Source organism: Adelges cooleyi, unplaced genomic scaffold (assembly GCF_023614345.1).
Source record: "Adelges cooleyi isolate 19-005CV unplaced genomic scaffold, UGA_ACOO_1.1 ACOO_flye_CR_arks_rails_tigmint_CR_PRNA_108, whole genome shotgun sequence".
NCBI classification, from domain to species: Eukaryota; Metazoa; Arthropoda; class Insecta; order Hemiptera; family Adelgidae; genus Adelges; species Adelges cooleyi.
This window is the reverse complement of record NW_026095761.1, coordinates 9,399,713-9,406,482: the sequence shown is the minus strand read 5'-3', so window position 1 is coordinate 9,406,482 and position 6,770 is coordinate 9,399,713. Positions and strand designations below refer to the sequence as shown.

Here is a 6,770-nt window from a genome sequence, read left to right as displayed (position 1 = left end):
TACACGAATAAAACTGTTAAGCGGTTTAAGATATATCGTGGGTCCAGACACGAAAAAAACAATTTTCAATTATAAAAACACATCTTCGTCAAACCAATACATTTTCAGCTTCGTATCAACGCTAAACCTTACCAAATATTTCCATTTATTGTATTTTTGCTACAGCGCTGCTTAATTTTGAAGCTTAAATGGTAACGTAAAAATGCAATCATCTTTTTAAATTAAAAATAATTTGCTGCAATTTTTTACTGGTCTATATTCAGGTTTAAATAATTACTTTAAAACTTTGTTAGAGTATAAAGTTCATAATCTATTTCAAGATAAAACGTGTTTTGAAAATGGTTTATTTGTCAACGTATATCGATCTAAAGAATATTGCATACAAATTTGGAAAAAGTTATAGCCTGTCGTAATTTTAAGTTGAAAAATATGTACATTTTTGGGTACAAAACAAAATTTTAATTTTCTTAGTTGTTATTTTTTGTTTACAATGATATTACAAGGAACATATTAACGTGCTAACTGCTAGAGACAATGTTTTTATTATTCACGTGTAATCAGATCTATCTATTAATTTAATAGTATAAAATAATTTGCATCTATAGTCTTCGTGTCAATTAAAAAGGTATAATTGCTAAAGTAAGAGAGCACAACAATAATTAAAATAACGTTGTGTTCGATTGATGAGTAGAATGACTAGTATATATATTTTTTTTAGTCTTTAATAGTTATCAGTCACAACGAATACGCGTAAACAAAATCATTACTTATAATTTTTTTTCCTAGTAGAGGATTTAGCTGTAGCCGTAGACAGCTATCGGGAAAAAATTTATATAGGTATAGTAATAATATTATGATCCATTGCAAATGGTGGCGCAGTATGACGTTAATGCAGATAAATATTTATCGCTTTTTTTTCTTCTAAAAATCATATCAGGTATGATAAACGGCGTGTATCGACATCGTGCAATCGTGAGTCGACGAATAAATAACTTAACAACATTATGTTGTCTTTTTTATTTTTCATTTTCAATACGTGGTCTGAGCTATTTTATATTTAAAAAGTAAATATAGAAAATTCATCGTGAAAGGGATGATACAACTTTGAAGACTGTATTAAGAACTTCACCGCCTGTTTATCGACTGTTTTATGAATTTAATTACCATTTTTTTTATTCTAAATAGTGTATTTTGTATTTACGTTTTAAATAGTTAAATAGGTACCAATTTGTATTTCTTAATTAAAGTAGCTATTTTGCCGATCTCTGTTAATTGGTACGATTTCTAACCTGTAGACTTGCCACCACGGTGTATAGAGATATCTTCTAAGGATATATTGGTATATATCGGTAAATACCTAGGTATGTACGCTTATACTTACCCAAGTATAAGGTGTGATGTCAAAGGGAAATATCTAGTAGAATAAGTCAGAAAGAAAAAAAAGGTCCGCTACTAGTTTGAATAGTAAACAACAAACGCTTGAAAAAAAAGGACAGATAATAAATATATAAGTAGGTATACCGCTATGTATGAATAATTGTGTACGTCACATGTTCAAAGTTCTTTTTATAGTAACACCACGTTAATACTATGTTAATCTGCTCGTTTAGTTTTGTCGTAAAACGTGTGGTTGGCACGTGTCTTCAGAGAATATTCTAAAACTAACCGTCTCGGCGGCGGTGTCTGACGAAAATCGAAATTTAAAATTGGCCGATTAAAACAAAAGCATACAAACACTGTTTTGTCAACGAAAATAACCGACAGACTTGCGACTCGGCCTAACTTTGCCGACGACACAATCTGCTGTTAAGTGCACTGTATTTATTATATTTTTAAAGAAATAATAAATTCCTGCTTTTTTTTTTTTAGTTGTCAATTGTGTCTCTATCGACCTATCCGCGCCGACAATAAACGTCGCTTATTGTTAGCATTTAAAATACACTTAAAAAAACGACGCGTAAATGACGTTAAAAACAGTCTTTGTAATCGGTAAATAATATAACACGGTAATGTGCAGCCGTATTATTATTATTATTGATCGACCGGGGAAAAAACTGGTTACTTTCAGGCGAACGTGACGCCAAACAGGTTTCGAATGAATTATTTTTACAATAAAGTTCCACGCACTGCGGCGCACACATTACCATAATATTAAAGCCGCGGCACAAAACGACAACAATGGTACAAAATAATATTATTGTCAAAAGTCTGTAACCAATCCGAAGGTATTTTCGCCGTCCTTGGACAATCCACGACCTCTGACACGGTTAGATAAAATTCAAAACAAGTTCACAGATGTGTCCGTCGAAACAAATAGACAAGAAAAAAAACATTATACATCGGCACGCAAATTATTCTTACATAATTATTTGCAATTCATTTTGACGGTTTTTAAACGGTATAAAATCAAGCGACGATTGAGGGGGGGGAGGGGAAAGGGCTCCGCTACTAGTCTTGGTTAGGTTCACTAGCGAGTATCGATGTACTGAAATCTGAAGTCAATTTTTCTCGAAAATCGTTTTCCACTTAATCGACCCACGACTTAATTTTTAATCACTCTACCAGTTATTGGGAGTTCCTCAATGGATGTGTTATCTCCACGCACGCGATGCACTGCTAATTTTTAATATATTAATAACATGCTTATTGACAGACGAATTTATCTGCACAAAAACAGTATAATTATCTAAAAAACAAACAAATATGACCCAGTCGAACGTTACTCCTCGATAGAGCACAATTTACCCAAAAGAGCACGTCATGTATAGTGCAATACGAAGTACACTTATGACATCTGTGCATTATGTTTTTGTATAAACTATAATATAAAAGAAATAATTTGCTGATCGGATTCAACTTTTTTTAAAAAAATGTATTGAATATTGTACAATAAAACATGTTTAACTGAAAGTAAAAAAAAATAATAATCATGAAAAATCAAATTAATCGACATACCGAAAGTCGGTTTATTACTCCATAGCTATTTCTCATAACTAATATACTCATTAGGGTAGTGAATCCAAAAACAGGTAATGTCTAATGATATCATTTAAACTATGTTAGTTAGACGTCATAATGTCTGCGGTTGAAATTTGAAAGATAAAAAATATATTATATTATGTATATTTTGTGTGTCTATACATATTCTAGTATTTACAGTTTATTCGTAACAAATAGCAAATGGATTAAAATTATTATTATTATTATTATTATTAACACGGTTTTTTATGACTTCTCACACGTCTGTTTAGAAATAAATGTTACAATAGAAATAAAAGTACAATATTCTTGTTGAGGTTTTGAATTTAATTAGCATTATAACTCATTTAAAATAGTCGGGAAATATTATTGAAAAATTGTTATTATTAATATTTGATGTTGTTCATTGTAATATTATAAAAATATAATATTGCTAAGTAGTTTTTTAATTTGTGTTACATAACACGAAGTTGATAATGCTGTTCGATGATATCATATAAAAATAAATTGCATAGGTAATTATAATTTTTGAAGATCAAAAAATACATTTAAAAATTTGAAGGGCACAGGGGAAAAACGGTAGTAGTAACATATGAAAATTTTAGAGTATAGCAAAAACAAAGTTCGTGAATTCCTCTTCCTCTTACAAAAGAACAAAAAAAACTCATTAAATGCTATTTTAATAAAAAATATATTTATTTAAACAATCTATTGACTACTAACGTTTTTCCCCTGTGCCCTTCATTTATTAAATTACAAAATCAGACCTTGTACATAATATATTTTCTAAAATAATATAATCGACCAAACCTATATTGTGTAGTTAAGAAATTCGACATGATAATATAACATTAGGTTGTGTCTTAAAAATGTTTTTACTTACTCTCCTAATCGATAGTAACCTATTTAAATGAAAAATACCAAAACTTTTAAATCCTTAGCTTAACTCTAAGTCCATCCTCATGATTTTGTTTTTTTGTATTTGGTTAACATGTAAAATTTTAATTTTTCATATGAAAATTCTACAATGAAAACTAATACATTTTTTTAAGTTTAATAAATATTTTTAAGTTATACATATAAAATCACTTTCTAGAAATTTCACAACAAAAATTGTTTTATCAAGTTACAGCCCATTGAAACTAATAAAACTGATCTTGATGTCGTGTAAAAAAAAAATTACCATGAAATATCTTAAAAGGACTATTACGTAGTGTCATAATAGATTTAGGAATTTTTTTTTCAAATTCAAAAAAAGGTTCATTAGTTTTCATGTAAGAATTTTAGAAAAATTAAATTTGTTTCTTAATCAAATGTAAAAAATATAATTAACGAGAATTTACTGAGAGTTAAGCTAGTTAACTTAAATTTGAGACATTTCTGATTTGAATAGGCTACTACGTCGATTGAAAAAATAAGTCTTAGGTAAAACATTACTTCTTCGACCTTTATTAAACAAAACATAAAAAATAGTCCAAAAAAAAACTTGCACTGTATGAAATGTTAATAAAACTAGTATGGTCTTACGGCATAAAACTGTGGGGCTCGGCTAATTTCTCGAATACTAACAAAATGCACACTTGTTCATTTAATTTACTCTCCACTCTACCAGTCATGGAGTTACATCAATGGATGATGATATCCACACACGTCATAGACTGTTAATTTTTATATATTATCATTGTAATCATAACATAGTATGCTTATTGAACGAATTATTCTGAACATATAATATATTTTTATAGTAATAATAAAAAAAAAAACATATAAAAAAAAATTGTTTTTATATTATAAAAACTAGTCTTTATTCTATTAAATATTAATATATATTCATAACACTATCAGTTTGATTCTCCCTTCTCGTTTAACATATTTATCATTATTATATCTCTTATCAGCAGATTTCCTCTTAGGTCCTGCGGCCTGACTCTTATTTCCCTAAAAATTAGGCTCTTATTGTTAACACAAATTTTACTTTAACGTTTATAATTATTATTTGTATGGTTTATGAAATCGGATATAGTATTATAATCTAGTAGATAATAATTAAGTGTCCGATTATAAAACGTTGAAAATACATGATTTTTATCGATTTCGATTTCTACGTGATTAACGACATATAGGCAGTAAAGAAAAGAAACTAAACTTGTCTAGTGGTGGACACTGATCGCAGTTGAAACTCCAACAGAAAAGTAGTTTGCATAATGTGTTTTTAATATTTTTATTTACATTTTCGAGCAGTCGACGTGCATTTTCTACCAATACTGGTATTTCGACGGTTCCGAGAGAAATGTAGAATGCCGGCTAAATGTTGCTCGTGATAGATATACAAATTTCGAACAATTTTTTTAACCTGGTACGATTTTGCCGTGGACCAGGTAAACCAGGCGACTGTGACTAATAACAATAACATTGACGATAATAATAAAAAAAATGATCTGGTTATATTTATTAATGATACCTGTGATCCGGGAAGCGAAAGGCAACGACATTATTACAGGATATTTGGCTTATCCTGGGTAAAGAGACACCTGTACAATTTTTTCAAGGTGATATAATATTATGCTAAGCCATTTCGAATTGTCAATGAATAAAATCTCAGTCGGACGTTTAAATTTTATTTTTTATTATTCAAATTGCCCTTGATCGACGTAACATTTATTATTCGTATAGCGTCGGAGCTCAAAAGTCAAATCAAACGCTGTTCAATTACTTTGAACCAAATAATAATATTAATAATAACATATCTTATCAGCCAAAGGAAAGCCTTGAAGTCATATTTTTTTTCAACGTGTGTCGTGTCAGTGAAACGCTAACGTTTGATGAAACCTTTTTATATCAGCCATTATAATTTGCTAAAGACAGTAGTGGCGATATTTACTACTCTCGATTTAATATTTTTAATTGATGTTTCGCGATCCTATACTCCAGCTGGTCTTGAGTATTTGAACTGTTGTTTAAATAAACTTACAAGTCACTAAAACGAGTATAATATATATATAAACCCTTTTTCTCCAGAAGGGTTAGAAACTTTTTTTTGTGTCGTTTTTTAAGTGCAATTTCGGGATTTAATGTCTAAAAATTAAGCTGAAGGAAGATCTAAAATGGGACCATAACATAATCGACTTTCTCAAAAATTAATAGTCAAAATTTAATGTTTCAAGGAAATCCCTTTTGAGTTTTTGAGTAACATTTTCTCAAAAAAACACATGCCCGAATAGAAAGATTCTTTTTGAATCATAAAGAACTACATTTTATCAGCTATGCATTGGAAAGAAAAACTTAATTTTTAGTGTTTAATGCAAGAAAAACTTCAAATTCTTTTGTTAAAAAAAGTCCTTTTCTCTTCAATTGGAATTTTAGAAAAAACAGGCACGAAAGGACCTCCCTCATAGATCTTTACCTTGCATGGCAAAAATCATGATTTTACAGATGTCTTTTTCTGATAAATATAAGAACATGCAGCTTTCACACATTATTCATTAACTTAAAAAGAATAGTTTTTCAGACCTTATAAATAATTATTATCATAATATATCATTTAACTCATAATTGAATACAGATTTCAAAACAGCATTTTCCAGTTGTTTTCGGTGCCAGGCGTATAATTTTTAAATGTTAATATAACTTAAAAAACTAGAAAATTAAAAAATATGAATATTGTCTAATATTGCTAAGTAACAATAAACACAAAACGTCAAAAATTGTAATTATTTTAAGATAAAGCGAGTGTGTTATCCAATGAATCATCCTGTTTACATCATATTATTTACTAGTTTCAACTTGATACT

At 29.0% G+C, this 6,770-nt stretch overlaps 1 protein-coding gene across 2 annotated transcripts in view; it reads right to left on the bottom strand.

The window, feature by feature from the left end:
- LOC126847398 (BLOC-1-related complex subunit 6) overlaps positions 1-6,770 on the bottom strand; it is a 29,225-nt gene that overhangs the window by 7,718 nt on the left and 14,737 nt on the right. The window lies entirely within an intron of this gene.